The sequence below is a fragment of the Heptranchias perlo genome, chromosome 5 (genome assembly GCF_035084215.1).
Source record: "Heptranchias perlo isolate sHepPer1 chromosome 5, sHepPer1.hap1, whole genome shotgun sequence".
Lineage (NCBI taxonomy): Eukaryota > Metazoa > Chordata > Chondrichthyes > Hexanchiformes > Hexanchidae > Heptranchias > Heptranchias perlo.
The window spans coordinates 113,077,182-113,094,587 of NC_090329.1; the positions used below are offsets into that span (position 1 = coordinate 113,077,182).

The 17,406-nt window shown below is 45.3% G+C and overlaps 1 protein-coding gene and 1 long non-coding RNA gene across 7 annotated transcripts in view; one reads left to right on the forward strand and one right to left on the reverse strand.

The window, feature by feature from the left end:
• Positions 1 to 10,781, reverse strand: part of ddo (D-aspartate oxidase) — a 65,009-nt gene extending 54,228 nt beyond the window's left edge. For 2 of the 6 annotated variants that reach the window (XM_067985039.1, XM_067985033.1), the window contains exon 1: positions 9,365 to 9,459. The gene's annotated coding sequence lies outside the window, so the exon portion shown is untranslated. Of the gene's footprint in view, positions 1 to 8,852; positions 8,938 to 8,989; positions 9,073 to 9,364; positions 9,460 to 10,661 lie in introns of those variants that run through there. The other 4 variants (XM_067985036.1, XM_067985040.1, XM_067985035.1 and 1 more) reach the window with 4 other exon arrangements.
• The window catches only part of LOC137322023 (uncharacterized), a 47,217-nt gene that overhangs the window by 5,133 nt on the left and 24,678 nt on the right, over positions 1 to 17,406 (forward strand). The window lies entirely within an intron of this gene.

A 17,406-nucleotide genomic window follows, 5' to 3' on the forward strand; every position in this document is an offset into this window, starting at 1 on the left:
GACCCACAGCACTATTCAAAGAAGGGCAGGGGAGTTCTCCCAGTGTCCTGTCCAACATTTATCCCTCAACCAACACCTAAAACGGATTATCATAGAATCATAGAATGATACAGAACAGAAGGAGGCCATTCAGCCCATCACGCCTGTGCTGGCTTTTTGAAAGAGCTATGCAATTAATCCCACTCCCTGCTCTTTCCCCATAGCCTTGAAATGTTTTCCCTTTCAAGTATTTATCCAATTTCCCTTTTGAAAGTTATTATTGAATCTGCTTCCACCACCCTTTCAGGCAGTACATACCAGATCATAACAACTCGCTGTGTAAAAAAATTTCTCCTCACCTTGCCTCTGGTTCTTTTGCCAATTACCTTAAATCTGTGCTCTCCGGTTACTGACCCTTCTACCACTGGAAACAATTTCTCCTTAATTATTCTATCAAAACCCTTCACGATTTTGAACACCTCTATTACATCTCCCCTTAACTGTCTCTGCTCTAAGGAGATCAGCCCCAGCTTCTCCAGTCTCTCCACATAACTGAAGTCCTCCATCCCTGGTACCATTCTAGTAAATCTCCTCTGCACCTTCTCTAAGGCTTTGACATCCTTCCTAAAGTGTGTTGCCCAGAATTGGCCACAATACTCCAGCTGGGGCCTAACCAGTGATTTATAAAAGTTTAGCATAACTTCCCTGTTTTTGAATGCTATGGGGTAAATTTTAACTTCGAGCCTGGAAGGGGGTGGGGGGAGAGAGGGGGGAGATTTCCAGGTGCGAAGCCCAGAAGGTTAATGAGGCCCATCAATTACACTTCCAGGTTTCGCGCCGGGGATCAGAGGAAGGGAGTGATGATGGGCTGGAGAAAGGATTGGGGGGGGGGGGGGTCGCAGAGAAGATCAAGGGGTGGCCGGGAGAAGATCGGGGGGGGGGTGCTGAGGAAGAGATCGGGGAGCTGAGAAGAAGATTGGAGGTCGCTGGAGGTTGGGTGAAAAATCGGAGGTAGGTGGGGGCCAACATGCTGGGGGGGTCCACCATGGGTGGGGAGGCTTCATCAGGTTGGGGGGGTGGGGTTGGCGGATCGCAAGGGTCCTGTCGGCCAGATGAGCTTGTTGGGCCTGGATGAAGCACTCCTGCTCCTCCGGGCCCACAAGCAGTGCAATAAAGGCACTCACCTCATGGGTCTGTCCCTTCCCGCCTGCATTCACCTGACATGAATGGGAAGCGGTTAAATTTACTTTATTGTTCCAATGCACAAAATATTAAGTACCTCAAGTATCTCAATGAGGTACATTGCCCTTTTAAGTATCAGCCCATTTAAGTGGGGGCAGGACTTCCTGGTGTCTGCTGTCCACACAGACAAACGTGCCTGGGTTAAATCCAGAAGCAGGCATGTTGGAGCCGGGATGCGGTCCCACTCTGAAAACGGAATACTTTTACTCCCCATCCGCCCCCAACCCACCCGTTCTTGGGGGTTAAAATTCACCCCTATGCCTCTGTTAATAAAACCCAAGATCCCATATGCTTTTTTAACAGCTTTCTCAACTTGTCCTGCCACCTTCAAAGATTTGTGTACCTATCTGATCATTTATTTTATTGCCGTTGTTGGAGTTTGTTGTGTGCAAGTTGGCTGCCACTTTTCCTACATTACAACAGTGACTACACTTCAAAGGTACTTCATTGGATGTAAATCACTTTGGGGCGTCTTGTGGTCATGAAAGGTGCTATATAAATGCAAGCCTTTCTTTTTTAACAGAAGACCAAATCAATGAGTTCAGGCATGGTCTTAGCTCACCTATGATAAGAAAGTAGGAATGACAGAATGCCATCCAGGCATTCCAGCTCACTCCATCATATAGCTCCTTTTTCCATGCCTCGACTTGAATTCACCCGATTGGTGAGAAGAATTTGATGCAAGTTTTTTCTACAAAGGGACCCTAACTTTGTTACTCACAAGTGAAAAAGTTACAGTTTCATTACAGATACAAACTTAGCTTTGGTTATGAAAAAATACTTTGCACTACAACTTAAATCCAGTTCACAGTACATCAACTGGGACAAAGCAAACATTAAGTTGAGCAAGTAAAATTACAGAGTGTACTTTTCACAGTTTTTATGCCAGTTAGCAGCAATGCCAAGTCAGCATAAGCTAAGTTTAAGATAATGGGACAATGGGAGCATAAATATTTTCAAATTTGAGCTTTCAAATTACAAAGGCAGATATTTACTGCCATGGGTCTAATAGGTGACTTTCAGGGTGTTCATACATTTTAGCAGTGACTTCCTCTTTCACACTTTGTCTGTAGACATATTAAACTGTGTTCAATCCTCTGAGGTTCTGGTACTGGTGCCTTTTAAGCAAGAAAGACTGAAAGTAATTTTCAATTGTTCAGAGTCCTGAAAATGTTCTAAACCCTCCATCTTCTTAGTTTGCCACGGCAAAGTCAATCTATCTGTAACAAACTAAAAATATTCACCTGGAATATCCGCAGGGGTTCTCTCAAAGTCCTGCTGAAACTTCGAGAGAGGAGTGATGAAAACCACAGAGAAACGGTAAGCAGTCATTTACAACGTGTTGCAGGGTTTGTGCCGATCCTCTGCTGACGCTATGGAGGGAGATCGGGAGACTCCCACAGAAGTTCTCCCCTACCCTCCCTATGTGCTGAATTTGCATCATCAGCAGCAGCAGGAGTAGGAAGAGGAGCATGCTGGAGCTGTAGCAGGTCTTGTCAGAGCACCACGTATGACGGGGGTTAAACTCAGGTGATCCTACCCTCCACATAGGGTCTGTAGACTCTGAATTAGTTTCACGGAGCTCACAGAGGAACAATGTGTCAGGAGGCTCATATTCTCCTGCCAGATGGTTGCAAATCTGTGCAGCCTCCTGGTGGGAGAAGCGGCCCCATTTCTCTGCCATCTGGTCACTCTCTGCCAGTGGCGATCAAAGTGACCGTTGCCCTCAATTTTTATGCATTAGGGTCCTTCCGGGCTGCAATGGGGGACATGGCACATGTTAGGCAGGCAGCAGCACTTGGCTGCAGAAAGCAGGTGACATTTGCTCTGTTTGAGACAGCAAATCAATGCATCAACTTCCCCTTGGACATCGCAAGTCAACATGACAGAGCAGTGGGATTTGCTATTGACTGCACTCATGTGGCAATTAAGACACTGCCACATGAGCCAAGACCTTTCATTAACAGACAAGGGTTCCACTCTCTCAATGTCCAGCTGGCAAGTGACTATTGTCTAAGAATCATGCAGGTGTGTGCAAGGTACCCCGGGAGCAGCCATGGTGCGTTCATACTGCATCACTCCAACATCTCGGACCTATTTGAGGAAGAGCATCAGGTCCAAGGATGGCTACTAGGGTACAAAGGGTACAAGGGCTACCCGCTTTGGCTGATGGCACCCATCTGGCCACCCATTCACTCCCGCTTAAAGGTGATACAATGGGGATGACCAAGGCAGTCACGAGCCAGCAATTGGAGTGCTCAAACAGCATATCAGGCGCCATGATAAATCTGGCGGTTTTCTTCAGTACCGACTCCATCGCTTCTCCCCCATTGTCGTCGTCTGCTGCGACCTCCATAACCTCGCTTCGCAATGGGGGCTAGACATGGGGCCAGCAGCAGCTGAGGAGGAGTTCTCATCAGAGGAAGAAAAGGCTCAGGAACAAGAGGAAGCAGGAGAATGCTACAGCTAGACCTAGCAACCAGGGCTGTTAGGCAGCAGCTGATAAACCATCGCTTCCAGTGAAATAAAATTCAGAACCAACCCTTTCACATCACCCCTGCATCAACAGTTCTTCAACACCAATCCACGTAACCCTCCACATTGCAAGAAAAAGCCCCCAGACTCTGACCACCATTTCCGCAGATGCCATCTACCGTTGATGGATGAGTATCTCATTATAATCCTTGTAACAGCCAAATTTGCACCGTTCAGCTTTTAAAAAATTCTTTCATGGCATTGGGCATCGCTGGCAAGGCCAGCATTTATTGCCCATCCCTTGAGAAGGTGGTGGTGAGCCGCCTTCTTGAACCGCTGCAGTCAGTGTGGTGAAGGCTGTTATCATTTTTAATGCATTCACGCAGTGGCAAAACAAAACTATTTCACCCCCATCGTGCTCTTCTTAAGTGCATTCTTACCTATCTACTGTTTTTACAAGGTGCTCTCCCAGCAGGAGTGGTGGAAGTCTGCTTTTGCTCCGATCAGGGTCTATGAGATGCTCATAATAAGTGACCTCCAGCAACTCAGGCCCCTGAAGACCTGCCTGGAGACTGCGATATCTCGGCTGGTCCAGCTACCTTTCATGCACCATTGCGGGCACTGGTTGAAGGGGTGACGCAGGAGCTGACTTGCTATCGTCCTGAGAGAGGGCAACAGGTGCCACTCCCATTGAACCACTGCCACTCCCATCAGCCTGCAGGACCTCACTCCTACTGATCAATAGGAGAGCAGACCGTAGGAGATCGGTGACACTTTGGAAGCCCGTATCAATGTGTTCCACCAGAATTTTAAAGCTGGCGGATACTGCGGAACCCAGAGCCTGGGTGGCACCAGTCTGAGCTTCCATCAAAGCTGCCAGAACTGGTGACACAGACTCCTGTGCAGGGGTCCTGCCAACAGCATCCATAGAGGTGACCACACACTCCATGGTAGACTGCAGACTGCTCTGGCCAGAATACTGCACATGTTGGAATGGATCTCCTCCATACTCTCAGACAGGCTCCAGCAACTCCTAGGCAGGCTGTCCAACAACTCCTGGTGAATGTCAAGGAGTCTCCTTCTGTAGGCTGGAACTCAGAGATCTGCATCTCCATCCACTGCAGCACAGTTTGGACCCGGGCTTTCAATCCAGTAGGCCGTGTCCTGGACCTCCTTTTTCACTGCCTTTTGCCCCTGCTCACAAGTGCTGTGTGTGATTCACCCTGTGCATTCGCCTCGACCTCACTTTCTATCCAATCGGGGTGCCGATCCCTGAGCTGGTGCCCAGAGAAGATTGAGCGAGTGACAGTGCTTCTTTGGGAGTACTTAACCAGTTCCCTTTTGAAGGCCATGATTGAATCTGCCTCCACCACCCCCTCGGGCAGTGCATTCCAGATCCTAACCATTCGCTGTATAAAAAAGTTTTTCCTCATGTCACTTTTGGTTCTTTTGCCAATCACCTTAAAACTATGCCCTCTGGTTCTTGACCCTTCCGCCAATGGGAACAGTTTCTCTCTATCTACTCTGTCTAGACCCTTCACGATTTTGAATACCTCTATCAAATCTCCTCTCAACCGTCTCTGTTCCAAGGAGAACGACCCCAGCTTCTCCAGTCTATCCACATAACTAAAGTCTCTACATCCCTGGAATCATTCTAGTAAATCTCTTCTGCACCCTCTCTAAGGCCTTGACATCTTTCCTAAAGTGCAGTGCCCAGAACTGGACACAATACTCCAGCTGTGACCGAACCAGTGTTTTATAAAGGTTCATCATAAGAACATTAGAAATACGAGCAGGAGTAGGCCAATCGGCCCCTCGAGCCTGCTCCGCCATTCAATAAGATCATGGCTGATCTGATCCTAACCTCAAATTTAAATTCATGTCCAATTTCCTGCCCGCTCCCCGTAACCCCTAATTCCCTTTACTTCTAGGAAACTGTCTATTTCTGTTTTAAATTTATTTAATGATGTAGCTTCCACAGCTTCCTGGGGCAGCAAATTCCACAGAGCTACTACCCTCTGAGTGAAGAAGTTTCTCCTCATCTCAGTTTTGAAAGAGCAGCCCCTTATTCTAAGATTATGCCCCCTAGTTCTAGTTTCACCCATCCTTGGGAACATCCTTACCGCATCCACCCGATCAAGCCCCTTCACAATCTTATATGTTTCAATAAGGTCATCTCTCATTCTTCTGAACTCCAATGAGTAGAGTCCCAATCTACTCAACCTCTCCTCATATGTCCACCCCCTCATCCCCAGGATTAACCGAGTGAACCTTCTTTGTACTGCCTCGAGAGCAAGTATGTCTTTTCTTAAGTATGGACACCAAAACTGTATGCAGTATTCCAGGTGCGGTCTCACCAATACCTTATATAACTGCAGCAATACCTCCCTGTTTTTATATTCTATCCCCCTAGCAATAAAAGCCAACATTCCGTTGGCCTTCTTGATCACCTGCTGCACCTGCATACTAACTTTTTGATTTTCTTGCACGAGGACCCCCAGATCCCTTTGTACTGCAGTACTTTCCAGTTTCTCGCCATTAAGATAATAACTTGCTCTCCGATTTTTCCTGCCAAAGTGCATAACCTCACATTTTCCAATATTGTATTGCATCTGCCAAATCTCCGCCCACTCAGCCAGCCTGTCTATATCCCCTTGTAGGTTTTTTATGTCCTCCTCACTTTCTACTTTCCCTCCCATCTTTGGATCATCTGCAAACTTTGATATGTTACACTCCGTCCCCTCCTCCAAATCGTTAATATAGATTGTAAAGAGTTGGGGACCCAGCACCGACCCCTGCGGAACACCACTGGCTACTGGTTGCCAGTCCGAGAATGTACCATTTATCCCAACTCTCTGCTTCCTGTTAGATAACCAATCCTCCACCCATGCCAGAATATTACCCCCAATCCAGTGATTCTTTATCTTGAGCAATAATCTTTTATGTGGCACCTTGTCGAATACCTTCTGGAAGTCTAAATGCACTACGTCCACTGGTTCCCCTTTATCCACCCTGTACGTTATGTCCTCAAAGAACTCAAGCAAATTTGTCAGACATGACTTCCCCTTCATAAAGCCATGCTGACTTTGTCCTATTAAATTATGTTTATCCAAATGTTCCGCTACGGTCTCCTTAATAATAGATAATAGACTCCAAAATTTTACCCACCACAGATGTTAGGCTAACTGGTCTATAATTTCCAGCCTTCTGCCTACTACCCTTTTTAAATAAGGGTGTTACATTGGCAGTTTTCCAATCTGCCGGGACCTTTGCCGAGTCCAGAGAATTTTGGAAAATTATTACCAAAGCATCCACAATCCCCACTGCCACTTCCCTCAAGACCCTAGGATGTAAGCCATCAGGTCCAGGGGATTTATCCACCTTGAGTCCCATTAATTTACTGAGTACCAATTCCTTAGTGATTTTAATCGTATTTAGCTCCTCCCCCCCAGAGCCCCCTGTTTGTCCAGTGTTGGGATATTCTTAGTGTCCTCTACCGTAAAGACTGAAACAAAATATTTGTTCAGCATTTTTGCCATCTCCATGTTTCCCACCATTAATTTCCCGGTCTCATCCTCTAAAGGACCTACGTTTGCCTTAGCCACCCTTTTTCTTTTTATATAACTGTAGAAACTCTTGCTATCTGTTTTTATATTTTTTGCTAATTTATTTTCATAATCTATCTTCCCTTTCTTAATCAATCCTTTAGTTACTTTTTGCTGTCTTTTGAAGACTTCCCAATCTTCTATCCTCCCACTAAGTTTGGCTACCTTATATGTCCTTGTTTTTAGTCGGATACTTAGCCGCGGATGGCTGTCATTTCTTTTACACCCTTTTTTCCCTCAGTGGAATATATTTTTTTTGAAAGTTGTAAAATAACTCCTTAAATGAACACCATGAACATCATGACTTCATTACTTTTGTACTCTGTGCCTCTATTTATAAAGCCCAGGATCCCGTATACCTTTTTAACCGCTTTCTCAACCTGCCCTGCCACCTTCAACGATTTGTGCAGATATACCCCCAGATCTCTCTGTTCCGGTACCCTTATTAGATTTGTGCCCTCTAAATTATATTTTATCTCCTCATTTTTCCTACCGAAATGCACCACCTCGCATTTTTCTGCGTTAAATTTCATCTGCCACGTGTCCGCCCATTCCTCCTCTTGAAGTCTATCACTATCCTCCTCACTGTTCACTACACTTTCAATTTTTGTGTCATCTGCAAATTTTGAAATTGTGCTCTGTACACCCAAGTTCAAGACATTAATAGATATCAAGAAAAGCAGTGGTCCCAGCACCGACCCCTGGGGAACACCATCGTACACCTCCCTCCAGTTCAAAAAAAAAATGTTCACCACTACTCTCCCTTTCCTGTCACTCTCAATCTTTTTCATCATCCAGGGAGCTCTGGCTTTGGTTGCCCTACATTTCCCTCTTGCAGGAATGTACCTGATTATCGATTAGTTTTGCCAATCTTTGATTCCAATTTACCAGAGCCAGATCCGTTCTCAATCCACTGAAATTGGCCGTGCTCCAATTAAGTATTTTTACTCTAGATTGCTCCATGTCCTTTTCTATAACTAATCTAAACCTTATGATACTATGATTGCTGTTCCCTAAATTTTCCCCCACTGACACTTGCTCCACTTGACCCACCTCATTCCCCAGGACCAGATCCAGCAATGCCTCCTTCCTCGTTGGGCCGGGAACGTACTGATCAAGGAAGCTCTCCTGAACACACTTAATTTATATAGCGCCTTTAACATAGTAAAGCGTCCCAAGGCGCTTCACAGGAGCGTTAACAGACACAAATCGACACTGAGCCACATACTGGACAGGTGACCAAAAGCTTGATCAAAGAAGTAGGTTTTAAGAAGAGGTAGAGAGGCGGAGAGGTCTAGGGAGGGAATTCCAGAGCTTAGGGCCAAGGCAGCTGAAGGGGCAGCCGCCAATGGTGCAACAAAGGAAATTGGGGATGAGGCCAGAATTGGAGGAGCGCAGAGATCTCGGAGTGTTGTAGGGCTGGAGGAGGTTACAGAGAGAGGGAGGGGCGAGGCCATGGAGAGACGAGTGTCATGTGCATGGGAGGTGGGGTGACCCAAAACCGCGATGGAAAGATGTGTCCCATCTAAATGAAGACAGAAAGACCTGCACCTGAGCCTTGCTGTCCTGGCCAGATCATTGAACGTCTCGCTGCATTGCAGCTCGGTCCTTGGGGGTTGTGCTGCGCTGAACACCTCGGCAACCTCCCTCCAGGCCTGCAGCTGCGTTTTCCACACTCTGGTGCTAACCTTTGCCATATCGGCTCCACCAATTCCCCCCACCGCCCTCGACAGTGAAGATGGGAGATCGTGCCCTCGACAGTCAACAGACGCTGCAAGCAAGTGGAAAACCAGAATAAACAGCTTAGACTCAAATAGCAGAATTAAAGAACAGGACTTGCACTTCTCCGGGCCAGCGAACCAATAAGGTCCGCAGCTAACACTTTTCTCAGGGTGTCTGCACCCTTTAAAAATTGGAGGTCGGAGGCAGGAGTACCGCCTCACAATCGGGCCAAGGCCTGGCCGTGAAAGTCGGGCCAGGATCCCCCCAGCGCCCAGCAGCTGCCTCAATAGCACTCCGGGGGGGTCGTAACTTGTCTTTTCTCTTTACAGATGCCGACTGACCTGCTCTGCATTTTCAGCATTTTCTGTTTTTATTTCGGATTTCCAGTATTTGCAGTGTTTCCCCTGTGTGGTTATTTTTAACTGTCGGATAGGTACATTTACCATTATATTTACTGTTCACTCCTCCCAACAATAGGTGGCACTGCTGCTCCTCCCAGCTCCATCTCTCAGGAGCCTGTTGGCACTAAGGATAAGTTTTACTAATTTTATATTGTTTTCACTCTGTGCGCCACCTGCAGATTGGTTTAATTTTATAGTTATTTAACTTTTGATTAACTTTTAAGTTGCTTACCCTTTTAATTTTAACTTTAAAAAGTTGCTTACCTTTTATTTGCCATACCATGGCTTGCTGCCTGCATTTACCCTCTCTCGTTTTTGCTGCTCCCTCTTCCATTGCCGTCATTGGAAAAGAAAATAGATACGGCATATTACAGGCTGCCAATTTGCCATCGCCTGCTTCACGCTTTCGCCAAAAAAACAATTTAATCTCCGTTGACTCCTTGTTGGGAGGATGGTCCCATGTGTGTTGGTTGCCCAAATTGGTAATTTTTCCTGTTAGAGCCTAGACAGTGAATGGCAGCAGGCTACCCAACCACAAGAACCATCTCAGCTGAGTCTGTCCTCGCCCGATAGCCTCATACTTCCAGCAACAACAACATCTTGCATTTATCTAGCGCTTTTAACAGCAAAACATCCCAAGGCACTTCACAGGATCGATTATCAAACAACATTTGACACCGAGCCACATAAAGAGATATTGGGATAAGTGACCAAAAGCTTGGTTAAAGAGTTAGGTTTTAAGGAGCCTCTTAAAGGAGGAGAGAGCGAGGCAGAGAGGTTTAGGGTGGGCATTCCAGAGCTTAGGGCCTAGGCAGCTGAAGACACGGCCGCCAATGTCACTCAATAGCAATCAGAAAGGTGACCTCGTAACCAATTTTCCCCATCCTTCCTCGGGAGCACAGAGACCTTTTGGAATTCCCCTACTACTGTCTACCTGGGATCAGCTAATTCAACAGAGGCTTGGTTTGGAACTTAGAAACTTCCTAGTCTGAATGTTCAGCTGTGCAGTGTCACTAGAGGACCCTGAAAAAATTGATGAGTAATTGTTTTGCATTTCTTCCATAATTAGACAAGAATTAAAAACAAAATTTGCCACATCACTCATACAAAGATATAGTAAAGATCAAATTCAGTATTGCACTGTTTCCCTAATCAAATATTCCCAAATTGCAAAAAAACAAGGACTATGATGAATATGCGGCTAACCTGCCGTATTCCAGGATTTTTCTTTCCTTACCTTGCAAATTTCAAAGACTGCTGGCTTCAGCTCGGCTCAGATCATTCCCTTCTTGACTCTCCTTCCTGCTGGCTTTTCATAGGATATTTATACAATTTTCCAGACTCGCATGCTAAGACATAAAAATGTGATTCGCGAAAAGGTGTTGAGCATGCAAGTTCTACCTGCTCCTCCTGCATTTGGAGGACAACCTTTGGATCTAAGATTGCATGGTTAAAAATACAATCTTAACCACCATTGTCGCTTCTTGACATAATAAAACACGATAAAAGATTTCAGCATCCAAGAGCATTGATAATCATTGCCCTTGATAGATTTCCAACTTTGTGTGTAAAAAAAAGACCTTTACTAGTCTTTTCAGGCATTCACTGAAGGTAACAGAAACCTGTTAGTATTTAGAAATATTTTTAAAATGGCACAAAAGCTTTAGTGAGATGACTTTTTGGAGCATGCAGGGAAGGATTGAATGGTATTAAACCGTAGAGAAAAATAACTGACAGAACAAACTTCTTACAGATTGAATCCCATTTACCATCTGATGCTGCACCTGATAAACGTGGACTAAGTACTTATTTCAAATACAATCGCCTTTATCAAAACATTTAACAAAGTTTTCCCAGTGTATTCAGGTAATGAGTCGTCCCTTTGTGTTGAATAAACACAGAGGTAATTTGGTTTTGGAAAAAATTAAAACATTTGTTAATCAGAATACAAAGAACCTGCTCTACAATGGCAGACAGTGCAGATTTTTATTTTAATGATTACACAATATTTTGCAGTCAAGGACAAAGGCCATCTGAATTATGAACACTTGATAACTGATTTGAATAAAACAACGCATTGAATATAAAGAAAAAGAATTTCAGTAATTTCAAATCTGTATCCTTTTTTGGTATTTTCCTTTTCCACCCTTCCATATATATCAAAGGCATTTTCCCCTCCATTGGTGAAAAAAATGTGACAAGGTGGGAAACCTATCCAAAACAGCTTCTAATTAGTCTGAAAACAGACTGTTCACACACCACAAAGGTTGAAAAAATAAGGGACCATCAAAATGAGGAAGTAATGATTAATGGCATCAAGCTTGGATTTTAAAAGCATAATGATTGTAGGAGAAAGGAAAGATTGAGGGAAGTAGGGGATTCCATGTTTTTGAGGTGATGGGAAATAAGAGCAGTAGGCTGTATGATGATCCTTGATTCCAGGATCGAAGGGATGTAGGAAAAAGAAAGAGCGTATAGGATGTGAAAGAAAGTTAAGAAGAGCACCGACCATAGTAACGTTGATAAAATGGAGATAGAGAAGAAAGTTTCCGATGGGGAGAGAATGGTTGGAAACTATGATCAAAGATAGAGAGATAATTTGCCTCTCTCGTCTATCAAAGGCAAGCTTTCTCTTGTAACCTGTTCAGGAGTGTAAAGGACTTGCTAGAGAAGACTCCCGAGAGGTCAGAGCCGTATTTAAGTCTTTGAAGGGCATACGGTTTATAGACAGTTAAGAGTTGTGCAGGAGAAAAGAAGTGTTTGACATAAAACTAAGATTCTTAAAGACAGCTTTACTGATGGAGAAGCTGTAAAGTGACAGAATATTGCAGGCTGGTGAATGCAGAAGCAGAAAACCCTGGCCGGTGACTTGAGATGAAACAAGATAGCCGAGAAACATAGCTTTGGTGGGAGGCCATATGATTACAACTTGTTTAGAAGTCCCATGGTGCCAGACTCTGTCAAAGGCTTCGGAGATGTCTAGGCAATTATAGATGATTCACCAAATTGTTCAAGAACAGAGTTCTAGAGTTGTGTATCATAGAAAACAAGATGTCCAGTAGAACAGTCATGCTGAAAACCATACAGGTGATCAAGAATTAGGCCAGGACTTTGAAGAAACTGGATAATTTAGTTAGCAGTTTCCATAACTTCAGAAAGTACCAATGGGCCTAATTATCAACTCACTGGTGGGTTTCCCACCTGATTTACTGATCTGCCAGGAAACCTGCCCACTTCCGGAGCTCAATTTCTGGCAGGTCAGCCAGAGGCCTATTTAAAGCGGAATGGGATACCAACGTGAAGAAGCTGATGCCTGCTGAGGGAATGTTACTGGCTTATAACAGTCCAGCAGCTTGTCTGCTCCACTGATTTGCCAGTGTAATGGAAAAGTACAGGGCTCCCTGGTGAATAGGATTATTTTAAAAACTAATTGCTCAAACAGCTTCTCACAAACCTAGGGCTATGTACTTACCATTCTGAATACTTATCACCAGCTATTTCCACTTTTAAAGGAGCATTCACCTGGAATTTTCGTGGGGTTCTGCCAACTTTGGCGGAAGAATGGCTGAAGCCCTAGAGAAATGGTGCAAACAGATCCAGGGTTTCCGCCGACCTTCCGCCAAAGTTACTGTGGGTGATCGGGAGAACCATACGGCAATTCTCCCCTGTTGTCTTTATGAATAGAGGAGGAAAAAGAGAGAGGAGTGGATTGGCTCTGTGCCAATTTTGTCGCAATGAAGTTAGGTGCAAGCAACTTGATGGTATTTTCACATCACAGTAAGGCAGTTTGACATGACTTGTATGACGATGGAGTCTAGGAAAATGAAAAAAACGTTTGCCAAACACTTTTTGATGAAGTGTCCCTTTAATTAATTTGGAACTGATACCTGCATTCATTTATACAACAACAAAAACTTGCATTTATATCGCACCTTTAACGTAGTAAAACGTCACACGGCGCTTCACAGGAGCGATTATCAAACAAAATTTGACACTGAGCCACATAAGGAGATATTAGGACAGGTGACCAAAAGCTTGGTCAATGAGGTAGGTTTTAAGGAGCGTCTTAAAGGAGGAGAGAGAGGTAGAGAGGCGGAGAGGTTTACGGAGGAAATTCCAGAGCTTAGGGCCTAGGCAGCTGAAGTGGTGGAGCGATGAAAATCGGGGATGCGCAAGAGGCCAGAATTGGAGGAGCACAGAGGTCTCAGAGTGTTGTAGGGCTGGAAGGGAGTTACAGAGATAGGGAGGGGCGGGGCCATAGAGGGATTTGAACACAAGGATGAGAATTTTAAAATCAAGGCATTCCCGGACCGGGAGCCAATGTAGGTCAGCCAGCATAGGGGTGATGGGTGAACGGGACTTGGTGTGAGTTAGGCTACAGGCAGCAGAGTTTAGGATGACCTCAAGTTTATGGTGGGTGGAAGATGAGAGGCCGGCCAGGAGAGCATTGGAATAGTCAACTCTAGGGGTAACTAAAGCATATGCCAATTCAAAAGGACTATGCACAACACCAGTGCCAAAGCTTCAAAAACAATCTCGTACTGACAAGAACCTGGCGTATGGACGGTAACTTCTTCCCCCTCACCGATGTCTCCCAGCCTGGCTATACATTCCATCACTTGCTGTGGCAGTTGCGTAGCTCTTGTCAGTACGTTGCAACGTGCTCCTCCGCCTACTACTCTTGCACGTTCTCCTCCTTCAAGCACCTCACCCCCTTTCATTCCTCGCATCTCTCAGTTAAAATCCTTTACCTGTATCACACTTCCAAGGCCTCTGATGACTTCTTCACCTAGATCTCCTCCGTTAGCTTCTGCACTGAGCAACTCCTCATCCATCGTCACTTCAACCTACACCTAAACACCTCTAGTTCTCTTTCCTCTGACTTTTCTGGCCTAAAACAATCTGACTCTTCATGTAAGTTCCCTGACCCACACTCAATCTCACCATCTCTCGTGGCCTCTCCACTCCCAAGGTCTCATTCAACACCAAAACTATATTTGACCTTGTCTCCCTTACCACCCACATCTCCCAACATGTCCCCAAACCCACCACCCCCACTATCTGCCAATGGAAAAACTCTTCCCAATTCCCAAACTAATTCACTTTGAAATTCCTGATGCCCTCTCCTTTACTCCTCCACCTGTCCTTGCCACCTTTGCTACTGTTAACCTGCGAAGCTACTCCCTCACCTCGGCTTTCGGTGCCCTGGTTGCCACCAACTCACTCACAGAAAGCAACCACCGCCATTCGCCCATTTTCACTCTATAGTCAGAAGGCCGTAAGAACGAGTGTATCTTTGTTTACCTGAGGGCTGCTGTGACGCTAGTGAAGCCCGACCTTCAATCATTCTTTGTTGGCGGGTTCTTTGCACCTTGTCAGCGTGATAGAAATGAGGCCTGAAGCCCAATATCTAGAGCGCCTCGGGCCTCACTATTCAAGTGCAGGGATCGTACCCTGCACCCCCTTCCCCCTAGGTGCCCAAAAATGAGCACACCTGAATTTCTACCCCTCAGTCTCCTCAGCCAAATGCTCCGAATGTTATGGGTTTATCATTGAGGGCAAGGACAACCCTAGGCTCCTTTTCTCCATGACAAATTGCCTCCTTAAATATCTTTCCCCTGCCCCTGCTGTTCTCACCTTCAATTCAAATGGAAAGAGTTCATAGAATCATAGAATCATGGAAAGGTTACAGCACAGAAGGAGGCCATTTGGCCCATCAAGTCCGTGCCGGCTCTGTACAAGATCAATCCAGTTAGTCCCGCTCCCCCACCCTATTCCCGTAGCCCTACAAATTATTTTCCTTTCAAGTACTTATCCAGTTCCCTTTTGAAAGCCACGATTGAATCTGCCTCCACCACCCCCCACCTCGGGCAGTGTATTCCAGATCTTAATCACTGGCTGTGTGATAAAGTTTTTCCTCATGTCACCTTTGGTGCTTTTGCCAATCACCTTAAATCTATGTCCTCTGGTTCTTGGCCCTTCTGCCAATGGGAACAGTTTCTCTCTATCTACTCTGTCTAGACCCTTCATGATTTTAAATACCTCTATCAAATCTCCTCTCAACCTTCCCTGTTCCAAGGAGAACAACCCCAGCTTCTGCAGTCTATCCACGTAACTAAAGTCCCTCATCCCTGGAATCATTCTAGCAAATCTCTTCTGCACCCTCTCTAAGGCCTTCACATCTTTCCTAAAGTGCAGTGCCCAGAACTGGACACAATACTCCAGTTGTGGTCGAACCAGTGTTTTATAAAAGTTCATGGTATTTTTTGCCTTTATGACTGAACGTTTTGTGCAGCTGCCTGCTCTGCTACCTCCCCTTCCTCTTCCTCCACTGCTCCCAACCTCTCACCCCAGTTTCCCACTCCAGCTCCAATCCTCAGTCATTCTGCAGTTTCCCTGCCATCTCGTGGTCATTTTCAAATCCCTGCATGACCTTGCCTAACCCTTTCTCTCTAACCCCTCCAGCCTTATATCCTGTCCTGTATCCCTTAGTCCTCTGACTCTGTCCTTTTGTGCATCCTGCCCTCCCTTTGCCCCACCACTGGTGACAAAGCCTTCAGCCAACTCGACCCTACTCTCCTGAACTCTTTCTGTAAACCCCTCCAGCTCGCCACTTGCCCCTCTGCCTTTAAAAACCTAATGAAAACTCATCTTTTTGACCAAGCTTTTGGTCATCTCTCCCAACTTTCCCTCCACTGCTCAGAAGCTGTTCCTTTGTTTCTTGTCCTTCTCTCTCCGTCAAATGCCTGGGGATATTTTCTACATTAAAGGCACGATATAAATGCAAGTTGTTGTTTATTCTCCAGGTCTTGGAACACCTCAACAGCACCTCTTTGTGCACAGAGTCAAATGCACAATTAACCATCATTTGCTGTACCAGGATGAAATTTGTTCTAGGATTCCAACAGGCAAATCGTAAAATTCCCACAGACTAATTAATATATTCTCCAAGTCTTACTGTGTTGGTAGGAACCACAAGGGTCAATTCCGTGATCCATCAGTTCTTGTTGTAGACATATCCAGCTGGCTCCTTTATTATGTCTCATAACACTAAAAAAACACACACATACACGCAGATCCCTATTTCCATTTAGTCTTGGCAACATTGTAGCACATTCTGTCTATATTATCACAAGAGTTTGCATAAGGCAATCGGAATGCCACTGGTTCAGGCTTGAATGGGAATCAAGAATTTGAATTCAAGCCTGAAGTCGAGATGAACTTGAACTTTTTAATTCTCTTTTTTAAAGATTGATTGGTTGATTCACAGCTTGTCTTTGTACTGTGAAGCTAGACCGGTCGATAATGAGGCCTGATTCTGCAGGATCTGTCTAAGTGGGTTTTAGTCAAGATTTTTGCAATGAACAGAAGAGAAATGATGATGCATCGTACTTTCAAACTGTAGCCTTGATTTTAACTTAGGGTCAGAATCAGGCAGGTGGGGGGTGGGGGGCAGGAGCAGAGCGAGCGGGAAGCTCCCATGACGATGTCAGCGTGAAGCCTGGCCAATTTTAATGCCCGAGCCTCATATTAATGTGATTGACAGGCTGCTCACCCTATTGCGACCTAAGGCCTATTTAAAGCAGGGATGCACCTCTTAAAGTGTGGTATTTTACACCTCTTAAATCCAGGTTGCATTCCCTGCTTTCAGATCTCTGTCATACTTTTACAAATGTAAGGAATCTTACACCAGGTTATAGTCCAACTGTTTTATTTGAAAATCACAAGCTTCCGGAGGCTTTCTCCATCGTCAGGTGAGCAAGTGTCACTCGCTCACCTGACGAAGGAGAAAGCCTCCGAAAGCTTGTGATTTTCAAATAAAACAGTTGGACTATAACCTGGTGTTGTAAGATTCCTTACATTTGTCAACCCCAGTCCATCACCGGCATCTCCACATCATGGATACTTTTACAAGGAGGGGAAGCTCAGAAATGAGTCAGAGGGCTGTCCCCAGGTTTTCTGATGGAGGAGTTCAGGGCAAG